We start from the raw sequence: 15,098 nt of genomic DNA on the forward strand, positions 1-15,098 counted from the left end.
TTATTCATTCGACTACATTCTTTTAAGTTCAAGTTCAAGTATGGATGACGTGATAGATATTCAAGGGTCCCGAAACTATGGTAAATTTATACCGAAAGAGGTGGCCATCGTCACCATCGATCACCGCTACTCGGCACATTGGTTAGTAGAACCGCCATATCCCTTCACGGATCTGCCGCTCAAAGAACGTGGCGTGAACAATTACGTAACGTGTTACCATCATGGCATCGAGTGGTTTGAAGGTGACATCTCGCTGCTTCAATTAGACGTTAACCTCCGAGAAATCGCACGTAACGCTTATCGAATCTTTGCCCGTGGACAAGAGAAATGTAAATATATTGAAAATGGTACCGCGCGTCAAGTATTCAACTTGGAGGACATCGATTGTCCGGCGTTCGACAAACTGGAACGGTCTTCGGTATGTTGCTTCTTCCACGGCGTCAAGAAAGAGAAATTTTTCGCATGTGCGATTAATAACGCACTCAAACTGAAGAAATGCATCAACGATAACAATATTCTAAGTGAATACGATTATACAGAAGCATTGTCAGCCAGTAAGCGCAACATCACCGGAGAGGAGAGTTCGACTAGTAATCAGCCACCCCAGGTACCAGAAAGAAATTCCTTGCTACAAGCAGTAATACCAGAGTCAGTCGATTCACTGAAAATCTCTCCTGATCCGTCTGCGCCTACGTCAGACGGCGAAGTTACCGTTCCTCATGACATACTTACTACTGCGATTGACTCACATACCTCCTCACAATCTTCTACGAGTGGTATGATTATCTCCGATAACGAGGGCGAAGAAGAAGAAGAAGAAGAAGTACAAAATGAACAGTCTACAGATATGGAGCGCGTTGCCGGCGATTCCGAACGGGAAGACCGGGGTTTTTGCAGCGGATCAGATGACCCTCATCTGGACACGCCCGACAGCCTTTGTGTCAAACACGAATGATCACACGCGCTCCGGTAGCCACTGGGTGGCATTTTTCGTCAGTTCCTCGGGACACGGTACATACTTCGACAGCTTCGGATTACCACCATTCGTCCCTCACCATAAGCGGACTTTAGAAAGAAATTGCAGACGATACGACTGGAACGACAGACAGCTTCAAAGCCTCACTTCTGATGTATTTGGACAATTTTGTATTATGTTCATGCACTTTATGGCTGCTGGTTTTTCTCTGCGGGCGTTTTTCAATATATATACTCCTGACCTCGAAAGAAACCGGAGGTCCCCCGGAGAAGCTTCTAGAATAAAATACCTACTGGACGAGGGGTGGCGGGGGAAGGGGATGGCGTCCTAAAGTCACTCCTCGGCGAAGAGTGGCGGGGGAAGGGGAAGGCGTCCCAAAGTCACTCCTAGGCGAGGGGTGGCGGGGGAAGGGAAAGGCGACCCAAAGTTACTCCCAGGCGAGGGGTTGGCGCCAGAGAGGGGTGCGAGGGGGGTTCGTTGTGAGGCCCCAAAGTGCCTCTATACTACTGATACTTATTCCCTGCTGGCTTGTTCCAGTGTCGGTGTTGCTTGAATTCCAATATGTTTGATGCGACTCAGCGTGTTATCTATGATTTTGCTATTTATGCCTAGTTGTTTTAACTCTTCGTTGTGATTATGTATGAATCTCTCAAAATTTGATTGAAAAGTATCCACGATTTCCACAGCCATAGACCGTGAAGCAGTATTGAGAACTTTTAAGGAAACAGCATCGGTGGGGTGCTGCGGATCAGCTATGTTACACAATCGTTTACCATCCAGATCGTACTGATTGTCAGGGGTGATATTGAATCCAACACCAGGTGGACCACGAACAAATTTTTTACCACCACACTCTGAATGATGCCCGAATATGTCTATGCTCATTGTTAGACAGTCACTGAACGAATGACGATTTTATGCTGATCTGCTGCTGATAAACGATTCCGGCTTCCCGCAACTCTTCAATAATGGCCACTATTTCGTTGGTATGATTGGTATCGTCCGCAGCCTGTGAAACCATAAGTAGTCGGCGACGATCTACATTTTCATTCGGATCATCCCAGTAAACGTAATCCACTTCTCGCCTCTCGTTTCGCACAATCTTATAGTCGGGTAAGCCTTTACCTGATTTTTCGGCAAGCTAACGTGTTGTGCAACGAAATTTTTATACTTCGCACTTTTTGTATCATCTCGAAGACTTCCATTGGCTTGGTATCGTTTTCGATGTGCATTTGTCATCGTTATAATTTTTATATAATTACTTTCATCAGCATCATTTACAATCGAGACATCGGGTGATTCTTTAAACAACAATTCAAATACTCCAGGTGTTTCCTCGTAACTTTCACCTCCTACGTTGATCTGATCATCAGAGAAATTGACCCGCGAATCGCCAATCATCAAACTGTTTGTTAGCTTTCGAACGCCGTATACGGTATCTAAATCTTTTTTCTTGCTTGTTGTGAACAATTTTTACTATGATGCCACGGAATCCTTTGTTTTCCGCACAGGCGTGCTTGTAGTTAAAGTTTTACCAAATTTCATCGTTTTATCATAAGCATCCATGAAATCCTCCTCATCCTCCCCATCCTCATCGTCGTCCTTCATAGGCTCGTCCTCTTCTTCTTTCATAGTAACATCCGGAAGTTCTGTTTTAATTGCTTGTTTCACATGCTGCTGCTACTGCTGCTTTGAAGCCAATTCTTGCAGCGGCGTCACTAGTGGTTTGAACACTTCTTCCATAACCCGCTCGGTCATGTCTTTGTCCAACTCGATCATTTTGTGCTTCCGACGTATGGCATCGCTAGCTTTAAGTATTTCACTCAACATATCGCTATGCTTTCGAATCTTGGAGCTCTCAATGTTGAGGACTTGATGGCCACGATACAACTGTACGAATTTCAGTTAGTTTATGCTCATGAAGCTGTCGAATCCTTTCCTGTATCTCCTCCCGTTGATTTCGCTATCCTTTTCAATCACCATAAAACTGTATTTACCATCATTCCAACATGCCGAGCATAAGTCCTTAAATTGCTGATAAGTCATGTCGGTGTTCATGTGATCGTTGTAGATATGTTTCAGATTCATTTCATCCTGGCGAAATAGAACCAACATGTTTGCATTGTCACGCACCAGATTTTTAGGTATGCGCGCATATGTTTGACTGAGATAAAAGCTATCGACGTCGCGATGTCTATCTATTCTGAAGGATGCTCTGATATTATCCTGCTTCTCACACGCCACATCATCGAAAATCATAACAGAGTTCGGGTGCGCATCTTCAGGTATCACGACATCCGAGTTCTTACCAAACGGGAAATACCCCACACCCCGTAGGGGTTCCAGCAACTTTTCCAAAAATTGATACTTTGGCTGAATGAGGGATTTTGAATAAACGTAGACATTTTCGAATCTCAATCCGTTGTCGTGGGTAATGAGTGAGAGAAGAGCGTTAGTTTTACCACAATTGGACGGACCACAAAAAATTGCCCTCATGGTATTTGGTAGTGATTTTCCGTGACGTTTCTCTTTCTTCTTGTTTCCACACCGAACTATTTTGTCGAAATTCGCGACAGGTAGTTTATCCGTCTGATCTTTAAATCTCATGATGCTCGATCAAGGTGTCAACGAGGACTAAGGTGATCGCATATGAGTTTACCCTTTTATAGCACTCTCGTTGGTTGCTGCTCGACTATGAAGACGTGCACAACACGTAAGAGGCGTGGCTGTGGTTCACTGAATAAAATCATCAATCGTCTCCCAGTTGAATTGCACGTGCCGGGGTATCAGTACTGCGGACCCGGAACGAAATTAACCAAGAGGTTGGCTCGTAGCGATTTCGGGATCAATCCGCTGGATGCTACGTGTAAAGACCACGACATTGCATACGCAAAGAATTGCGATATTGCAGCGAGAAATCTTGCCGACAAAGTGCTCACTGGGAAGGCGTGGTATCGCGTCTTGGCCAAGGACGCTGGTGTGGGTGAAGCGGCGGTAACTTGGGGAGTCACCAACACCATGAAAGCTAAATCTGAACTCGGAATGGGATTAGCAAGGAAACTTGAAGCGGCTGCACAGAAGAAGAAGAAACTTGGAGCGTGCGCGCAGAAGAAGAAATTCACAATGGGTGTAAAGACTGAACAGCGAAAGAGATCAGTGAATCTTGAATCCATCATCACAGCAGCAAAGGCGACCAAGTTATAAAGCCGTCGAGTCGGCGTTGGCGGATGCTCGTGCAGCCGCGCGTGGGACTGGGTAGAATGTTCGTATGCCTCGTGTTATACCTGTGCCTAATAAAATAGGCGGTATTCTGCCATTTCTCATTCCAATTCTGGCCGGTCTAAGCGCTACTGGGACTCTAGCGAGTGGTGCTGCGAATATAGCTAAAACCATCAACGAAGCTAGTGTCAACAAGCATCGGTTGAACGAAACCAAACGGCACAATACAACAATGGAGGCGATTGCGTTGGGCAAGGGATTATACGTGCGACCCTACCGCAGTGGAATGGGTCTATATTTACCACTAGCAAAAAACTAATAAAACTACCACACCGAGCTCTCACCAACATTGATTTACAAAAATATGCTGAGGAAATGAAGATTCTACATTTTCTTGGTGTTTTCATGCGGAATGATCTGCCAGAATCTGGAACGAAAAAGCGAAAAACTGAAATTATCGATCTCGATGATAAAAACGGGCCTGGATCACATACTGTTGCGTATAAGAAAAATGGTGATAATGTTGTGTATTTCGATAATTTCGGTGATTTAAAGCCGCCTGAGGATTGATGAACTATCTTGGTGTTGGTAGCGTTGAATACAATCATAGAAGATACCAAGAGTACAATACTGTGATTTGCAGCCACTTGTGTCTCAAATTTCTCAGCCAGCGGTTATAAAAAGACAAGTGCCACATGAGCAAGCATTAGTCATGTCGGGATCATTGACGTTGACATTATCGAGCAACTCATCCGTGTTGAAGGCGCAATATTTTCCTCCAATCGAGCTATCATCGAAGAAAAACTATGTTCTTGGACTCCTCGAATTCACGACATTCAATTCCATACCCAATATTCAAGAGGGTTGTAATGAATTATATCTGGAGCGGGCGGATAGAAGCCGAGAAGTTATAACTGTACCCACTGAGAGCTACGAAATTGAAGATATCGAAAATTTTCTGCGTAGGGAGATACCCAACGACATCACCCTCAGTTTGCAAGCCAACAACAACGAGCTAAACAGTGAAGTTACGTGCAATCAAGTGTTAGATTTCAAACCCGAGGATTCCATAGGTCGATTATTGGGATTCAAGCCGGTTGAGCTAGCACGAGACGTTACTCATAAATCGGAATTACCGGTGGCCATAGTGAAAGTTATACTGAAAGTCAATACCATACGCGTTGAGTGCAACATCACCACAGGGGCATACATAAATGAGCGTCCAGCTCACACGATTCATGAATTTTTTCCAACCGATCAATCAGGATATAAGATTTTCGAAGTGTCTGCCAGCGTCATTTACCTACTAACCGCCGTACAGTCGATACATCATTTACAACTGAGAATAGTTGATTAAGCCGACGAGCTGATTAATTTTCGTGGCGAAACGATTACTGTGCGCTTGCATGTGTAATCTCTCGAATAATGGGGATCGTGTTTGAGACGAAAAAATCGGGCAAGGGTTATAAAAGCGAGACGTCATGGCCAAATATCATCAGTCGTCCAGTGACTCCGACGAAATTGACAGCTCCGCTGACACCTCCGAACGTTCGGTTTCTGAAGAGCCTAGGTCTTCGATTACGTGGAAATTTTGGAAAATAAGAATTCGTGTTCGCTGCATCCTGTGTGTGTTACCATGGAAGAAATAATAAGAATACAGAAGCCTGTGGTAATCGACGAATTGATTGCGCACTCTGAGATTCACGCTCATCAGCCGTTTGCATCATCCACCTTCCAGAACAACGATGAAATCCATATTGTTGTTCAACATCAGGACTTGTGCCTACTGCCCAGTAAAAGCTTTCTCCACATTCACGGAAAAATTACAAAGGACGAAGGTGTAAATGCGGTGACGACTACGAAATTGATCAATATGGCTGTTTGCCATTTGGTTGAGGAAGTTCGCTATGAGTTGAATGGTGTGGAGATTGATCGGAATAAAAATGTTGGTTTCATCAGCATTATGAAGGGTCACTTATCCCTAAGTCTGGGTCAGCAATACAGTCTGGAGAATACCGGTTGGTTGAGCGATGATGTCGAACTAACTGATGCTTCTGGAAATTTCGACGTTGTTCTACCGTTAAATTATATGCTGGGCTTCACCGAAGATTATTGTCGAGTCATCGTCAATGGCAAACAGGAGTTGATTTTCACACGTTCCAACTCTGATTTGAATGCGGTGATTCAGACCCCGCCCACGGAAAACTTTAAAATTACCCTTAATAAAATCGAGTGGTTGCTACCCTACATCAAACTGGCCGATAAACCGAAAATCCAGCTACTCCACTACATTGCCAAGGATCCGGTCATATGCATGAGTTTTCGTTCTTGGAAAACGTACACGTATCCGATACTCCAGTTAACAACGACGCGACATGTGTGGGTGGTCAAGACATCGACGCAGTTAGAGAAACTGAGATATGTTGTTCTGGGATTCTAAACTGGACGAAGAAACAATCCCCAGAAAAATGCCAGTGAATTTGATCATTGTCATGTTACGTCTAGCATACCACTTCTCTCTATTTTTCCTACTCGCTAACTCTCCCACAGTTCTTACATTAATCTCATGGTCTCTGTCCTGTCCTCTTATCTCTACGTAATCTCACGCTATTCACTATCACGCTTACTCATCAAATTCCATTCCCTACTCCTAGCACTGTCACACCTTTTCTGCACCCGTACGTTTCACATCTCGAGGAACACTTCTATTCTAACTCTCAACAACGTCACATCTAGACTTCTTACATAGCTTCATACAACACACTTCGTTTTTACCGTCATCTGAACTTCCTCGAAATAAATATATTAGTAATATCTCAAACAAACCCTACGTTATTTGATCCTCATCCTGATTTCCGGTTGTCCTGGAACTTAAAAGCGAATCCAACCAGTTTACTCTTACCGCTCAGGAGTAACTCTACTCACGGACGTAACATTGGTGGCAGCGGTGGCCTTCGCTTTCCGGAAATCCAGTGATACAATTTTACGTGTGTGCTACGCATGAAGTGCCGTCTGATAGACCGGTTCCGAAGTGTGCAAGCTCAGTGATGTTAATACAAAAGTAATACCACTGTGTGATAGTGTTGAAGACACTCTGAAAGCCATATTCTACGTTAACGCAATCAACGATCTCTGATTCACACGAACGTCACAGACAAATCCGTATCTCCAAATCGATATTGCTGGAAGACTATCTCCTGCTGCTACTACGACGACATCTTCATTCTTCACGACTTCTAGTACGGCACGACGCACACCGACGTCATCACCGGCTACAGACACGAAATCGCTGGACCAACATCCTCACGGAAGAATGCAACATTTCATTCCGTTCCTCCTCTTCATCTTCACCTTGTAAGTCGACAAATCCTAGATTAAAATTCACAACATGGCTACCGAAAGCACTTTTCCGCACCTGCCTCTTAAAGATGCATTAGCTCTGATTCCCACGTTCAGTGGCACTAATATGCCCGTATCCGAATTCATAACTAAAGTAGAATGCGCAAAACAAGCTGTCTTAGCCAGAGAACTGAATTTATTCTCCACACTCATTCGCACGAGAATCGAAGGCGACGCAAGTAAATACAGGGTGTCCCTAAATTGCCTCCCACGGACTAGCCAGCATGATACCTCGTTAAAATCCAACCGAGAATTTCTTTTCCGGAAGCTCGTCCGACGCATAGTTTTTGAATTATAAGCGATAGCGCTAGGCCAATCAGAGTGCACCATTTCATCTAGATTTGCCGCCACGGAAATTGCTGTTTTGTTCGTCTGGGTGAATTATTATTATTCGTTTACGAATTAAATATCGGCACCTCCCCTCTCTCGCTGCTGTACCCCTTATGCTTGAGGATGCGCTTCTGTTTACACACACAACTGTGCGCCCATGGATGTGCGGCCGGCAGCGTGTGCCGCGGCAACAATACCGAGGTCAGCGCCCGAGAAGGGGTACAGCAGCGAGAGAGGGGAGGTGCCGATATTTAATTCGTAAACGAATAATAATAATTCACCCAGTCGAACAAAACAGCAATTTCCGTGGCGGCAAATCTAGATGAAATGGTGCACTCTGATTGGCCTAGCGCTATCGCTTATAATTCAAAAACTATGCGTCGGACGAGCTTCCGGAAAAGAAATTCTCGGTTCGATTTTAATGAGGTACCATGCTGGCTAGTCCGTGGGAGGCAATTTAGGGACACCCTGTATATGGAGTCAGATAATCCGGATTCTCTTCGAGATTTGCTATACTGCCTAAAACAGGCCTACGCGTCTAAACAACACCTCCCAGATATCCAGCTAGACCTCGCACAATCGGCACAGAGGCGAAACGAGAGTGTTCTAGATTACGGTGCTAGAATAAAACATCTGTTAAGACAAGCGTGCGAATCAATAGATGCCTCAGAATCTATCAGTGATGCTCAAGTGCTAAAGAAAAATATCAAAGAGACCGCAAGACTAAGATTTATCAAAGGATTACTAGACGAATTAGAAATAAGAGTAGCTCATGAGAATCCACAAACCCTACAAATGGCTATAGACACGGCCACCAAGACTGAAAAACTATTATCAGATAGACTTAAACTAGCCTCATACCGTGATACTAACTACGAAACACAAAACCATATAAAATGTTGTGTATGTAAATTAACTGATCACATCGATAAATATTGTCCTGAACAACCTTCCGTATTAGTAGTGTGTAGATACTGCAAGGAGGCAGGTCATAGTATAGAAGAGTGCAGAACGAGGCAGCGCAACAACACAACTTGCACGCAGAGTGGTGGCAAAGGCCACTCAAACGATAATTGTCGCTCAAATCGTTCCCAATATCCCCAGAATCCAAAATTCTACCAAAATTCAAGAGTTTTCCAAAATAACACTAATCGTCAACAACAGAACAATCCCAATACCCAATATCGAGCAAGAGACTCGACAAACCAACCTTTAGACCAGACGCGAGATGACAGTCAACGCTCACAACAGTATAACACACCAAATCCTTCACGATCGAACTTCAGGGTTAATTACGTAACACAAGACTACTCGAACGAGAATTGCGATACAGGCATCCACCCGGAAGTTTCATACGAAGCAAAGCAACATCGCGAATATTCAGGCAACGCGAGCCATTTAAACGAGTTCAGGGACGGCCGCGCGGACGCATCGACCTCCCTCAAACCGGAGCAGCGTCCAAACCAAACGTCAGCTCCGTACAATTAGAATCTGGCCCTCCACAGATTCGAACACAATGCCCGCAGTCTTTGAATGGGTACGTGACACTAATAATAGATAGTGGCGCTAATATTAATTTGTTAGAAATCGATAAAATCGACCCAACAGTCCACGTCACAAAGACGGACATTAGGCAGATTTCAGGGATAACGGAAGAATCCATCAGAACAATAGGAAGTCTCTACATCGAGTTAGCTAATACACGCCACGAATTCCATCTTGTCGATAACTCCTTCCCTATCATCGAAGACGGTATACTGAGTGCAGACTTTTTACGTTCGGAAAAGGCGACTATCTGTTTCAAAAACAACTACCTTATCTCTCGCGAAACCGGCGTTATTCCCTTTAACAAGCATAGAACCAACACAAAAACACCACCGCGTATCCTCATAACATCTGTCACACAAACACCGAAGGTTCGAATAACCACCGGTGAACTCACACTACAACCCAGCACATTTATAGTTGACACCGGTGCTGATGTAAACATAATTAAACTCGGAGCAATACATCCGCATGTTCCGTGTAAATTACTCGAAGGTCAGATCCACGTTACCAGTGCTATACATTAGCCAATAAAAGTAGTAGGAATAACTAGCATTCGAATCGGTGACAACCTTCATATATTCCATATAGTCGACGATCTGTTTCCGATACAAGAAGACGGCATCTTAGGATCGATATTTTTACGGAACGAAAATGCAACGATATCTTTCGATACAGAAAAAATAATACCGAGCAATACTAGCAAACCATTCAAACTCCTAAACGAAGACTACATATTGATACCACCACGAACGGCTCAGGTGATTGCACTAAAAATTTCGAATCCCTCTGTAAAAACGGGATTCATAGAACAGTTGGAAGTAGGCGCTAACATATTCCTGGGACACGCCCTGGTTACCAACCAACAAGGGTTTGCTTACGTTTATGCAATAAATTCCAACGAATCAGCTGTGGAAATGAGAAGACCAGTCGTAACACTAGAAGAAGTCGATGAACTCGCGAGCACCGCCACGCTCAGTGCAAAAACACACCTAACGCATACAAGTACTGCAAGCAGCGGACAGGTCTTACTAGCACAGCTCTTACACGAAAAACAAAAAAGGATCGAGAATCGCGTTCTTCCCACATCCCCAAATTACGATTCGAGACGCCTTGAGATTTTGAAAGAAAACTTACGATTGGATCATTTGAACGACGAAGAAAAACAATTAATAGTTGATCTTGCTATCGAATTCAACCATTTATTTTTCCTCCCGGGTGACACCCTGGGACATACAAACTTAGTCAGCCATACGATCCCTACTACTAATGACGCACCGATTCATACCAAACAATACAGACACCCAAGAGTGCACAAAGATGAAATACAAAAACAAGTGACCAGACTCCTTGATCAAAACATTATCACACATTCTTCATCTCGTTACGATTCCCCGGTCTGGATCATCCCCAAGAAATCAGATGCTAGCGGCGAAAAGAAGTGGCGAATGGTCATTGACCTCCGGAAACTGAACGAAAAAACCATTGGCGACGCTTACCCGCTACCAAATATCGTCGATATCCTAGATCAGCTAGGCTCCGCAAAATATTTCTCAACGTTCGACCTGGCTTCCGGGTTCCACCAAATTCCAATGCATCCCGATAACAACGCAAAGACCGCTTTTTCGACTCCTTACGGCCATTTCGAGTATACTAGAATGCCATTTGACTTAAAAAATGCCCCATCCACCTTTCAACGTCTAATAGATCAGGTTCTATCGGGATTACAGGGTACAGATATGTTTGTCTATTTGGATGACAAAGTCATTCACTCCGGATCCTTGGAGGAGCACTAAACCAAATTTCGGAAACTCATGAAGAGATTGTCTGATGCGGGACTAACCCTGCAGCCAGATAAATGTGAATTTCTGCGTAAAGAAGTAGCATACCTAGGTCACGTCATCACTCAAAATGGATTGAAACCTAATCCGGAGAAGATATCAGCAATAAAAAACTACCCAGTTCCCAAGAATCCTAAACAGATCAAACAATTTTTAGGCTTGATAGGCTACTACCGAAGATTCATTCCTAACCTTTCAAAAATTGCTAGACCTATTAATAATTTGCTAAAGAAGAATAGCCCTTTCCTATGGACAGCAGAACATCAATTTGCGTTCGAAACACTACGCGATAGTCTGTGTCGAGAACCGATACTGCAGTATCCAGACTTCGAAAAACCCTTCGTTCTAACAACCGACGCTTCAAAGTATGCAATAGGAGCAATACTTAGTCAAGACAAAGATGGCGAGGATTTACTAATCGCGTATGCATCGAGGGTGTTACAAAAGGCCGAAATCAATTACTCGGTGTCCGAAAAAGAATTCTTAGCGGTCGTTTACGCCGTCAAACATTTTCGTCCTTATCTTTACGGTAGAACCTTTACTCTGGTAACAGACCACGAACCACTAAAGTGGATCAAAAACGTACGGGACCCGACTTCTCGTTTAATGCAAGTAGTGTATATATGCCGGTTCTAACTCAAAGATGGCGGCGCTCCCCCCTAGTTCCCCCCTAGCTCCCCCCTAGCCCCCCCCCCCCAGCCACCCGACTCGCGGCGCACCCTCTCTCACCCCCCCCCCCCCCCCCCCCCCCGGTCATTTTCGATGGCTATTTCCATAGGATTTGACACACACACACACACACGCGCACACGCACACGCACACACACACACACACACACACACACACAAAATAATTCCTGTCGAGACTTGTTTGGCGCCGGAAAGCCGCACATAAATCAGATAGGGTAAAAACTTGCCAGATCTATTGAAAAAATTCCAGGAAATTGCTCTTTGAGATAGTGCCGACAATGCACTTAAACCAATCTGGGATAGTGGGGGAGTGGCCCCGATAAAAATTCCTCGCACAATATGCGTGTCGAGACTTGTCCAATGGAAAAATTGTAGTGGGGGTGGTATATAAAGCGTACGTCTATCGTGATCGTCACTCTGTTCTCATCGTATTCTCATTGTGAACTGTTCTCGCTCGTGAAATAACCTCGAAACGCGATGGATCTAGCAAAAGTTAACCACGTCAGCCGCCTGGAGAATCTGCCAACCAAGAAGATGTCGGAACTCGAAATTGGGGGAGTGTATGACGTCATCGGGTTACGACTGGTCAAAACAAAATTCGGGGTACGTGTTCTGGCGACAATCGATGGAGAATACAACGTCTTCTTACCGCCGAGAATCGCAAGAGTTCTACAAGAAGATTCCAGTCAGTTGACTGAAATGTGTAGCATGGCCGGAGAAAATCGCCTGCAAATGAAATACCTTGGTGGAGAATTCAACAAGTTCGAATTTTCATGCAGTTATGCGCCTTAAATGAACTATGCGACCCCCCCCTCTACTTCCACAAAATTCATCCACGAGGGGGTAAAAACGGGTGTGCTGGAGATGGAATAGTCAGTCTTCCACATACAATCCGTCAGTATATAATCGAGCGCAACATTCCCACTCCTCAACATGGCGATGATCCTAGACGTGCAATGTTTTATCGGTCATAACATGAAGTTTGTACCCAAGGAAGTCGCAGTCGTGAATGTAAACGGGTCAGGTCTGGATTACATCATTTTCAAGCCGCCCTATGATTTGGCAAGCCTACCACTTGAATGTAGAGCTACCAATGTATGGTTGACGCACAATCACCATGGAATATCATGGAACGCAGGCAACAAATCTCACGACGATGTGACGAAGATTGTGAGAAAAATGGTTGAAAATGCGTGTTACGTATACGTCAAAGGGGCGGAGAAGAAAGCATGGCTGACGGAGATCGTCGATGGTACAACGAGGGTTATTAATATGGAAGATTTGCATATCATACCCCCTGCACTGGAAAAATTGAGGTATATGGAAGCGGCATCGTGGCACGACGCGAACCATGGATACTCTCCAGCGAATAACCTCCAGCAAGCAGCAGCGCCAGGCTCAATTTGGTATGATGACAACTCTGAATACATCCCGGCATACAATTGCGCGTTTGAAAATGTGCAGCGACTAAGGAGTTGGTATTCGAAGGAGTGTACCAGCTCCCTCGAGAAATCCTTCCGTCTGTACAAAGAATTGGATGGTTTAAGGGGAATGATGTCCGAGGATATAGCTTTTTTACCAAAAGAATTTATCTGCACGTTCGCATCAAACTCCATCAATGATGCGTGGGATAAACTACCAGAGAATATGAAAATGGACCACGCCGTCGCAAGGTTCCGCAGATGTAGCATACATTATACACCAGGACCCGATGGCGATATCGTGGATGGACCGAATCCCCTAATTAAAGACTGTTTAGCTTGCAATCGCGTGTATAGATAATATGGACAATATTTGCCAAAATAAAAATAGAATTTATTAGGATATATACAATTATATTCGCGTTTATATGTAGAATATTCGATAGAATTAATCTCAATTATATCATAGCTTATACATAGAATTAAAAAAATTTACTATTCAATAAAATTATAATCTAGAAATAGGATACATTACAAATATATATCTTTATAACTTTTACCCATTCTCGTCATACAAAATGTAAATGTTATGAATTTTTACTTGTGAAAAATATATAATCAATAATTATGAATTTTGCGTGGTTTATTCCTCGAAATCATCCATAAAATCATTATCGCTATCCTGCTCGTTAACAATATCATCATCATCGCTATTTTCAACATCTATAATTATTACAATAGTTTCATTCGCCCATTTTTCTACAATTATTTGCATACATATATCACCGTAATTTATATAATATTGGCTGTTTGGTCTCACTCGAGCAGCTCGCGCATCCTCAACGAGATCCCGAAGCTCCTCCAACGAGAACTCGCGTGTTGCTTCGGAAAAGCCTATAATTATCTCTTCCTCAGCCTCCTCATCCTCGCCCCAATCAATGCTCGACCACTCGTCGTTATCATCACTCGAATGAGATGACATTTTTTCTTTCCAAAATTGATTCGCGATGAAAAATCTGTAAAAAGAGCAAGCCGAAATAGAAAAGTTGAAGCTGCTGCACTCATCATTTATATGCATGATAAATCTCCAATTCAAAAAAGTTTCCACCTATTCAAAATGAGTGATACGGAGAAGGTGTGGAAGATACTAGAATTTTATTTTAATGTAGTGCTACTCACCAATCCTCGTCCGAAAAATATCCATCATCGTCAGCCCTATCTATGTCTCCCAGGATTTCGCGGATTTCATCAATCTGAGCCAGAAGTAAAGCGAATTGAAAGCGTGCGTCATTATCATCACCGCCATTCCAAACATCCTCCACCTCTGCTTCCTCCTCCCCCTCCTCCTCCTCCTCCTCCTCCTCCTCCTCCTCCTCCTCCTCCTCCACATCACTCGATGATGATGATGATTCGAGATGATGCTCGGGGTCGATAATTAGCCTATCAGCATCACTATCTGTCAATTCATCATCATCATCCTCCTCATAATAAGCCGCCCCTCTGCATACCCGCTTATATGTGGGCGATCGTGGTGGTGAATGAGGTGGGGAGTCTGATGGCCCCCTTTTCTGTCCGTTCATATTTTTTCGATATGATTCTAAAATTTTTCCAGAATTTTTATGGATACGATGATAGGGAATACAGAAAAGTTAAAACAAATCGAAAAAACTTTTGTTAA

The sequence above is a fragment of the Neodiprion lecontei genome, chromosome 3 (genome assembly GCF_021901455.1).
Source record: "Neodiprion lecontei isolate iyNeoLeco1 chromosome 3, iyNeoLeco1.1, whole genome shotgun sequence".
Taxonomy (NCBI): domain Eukaryota; kingdom Metazoa; phylum Arthropoda; class Insecta; order Hymenoptera; family Diprionidae; genus Neodiprion; species Neodiprion lecontei.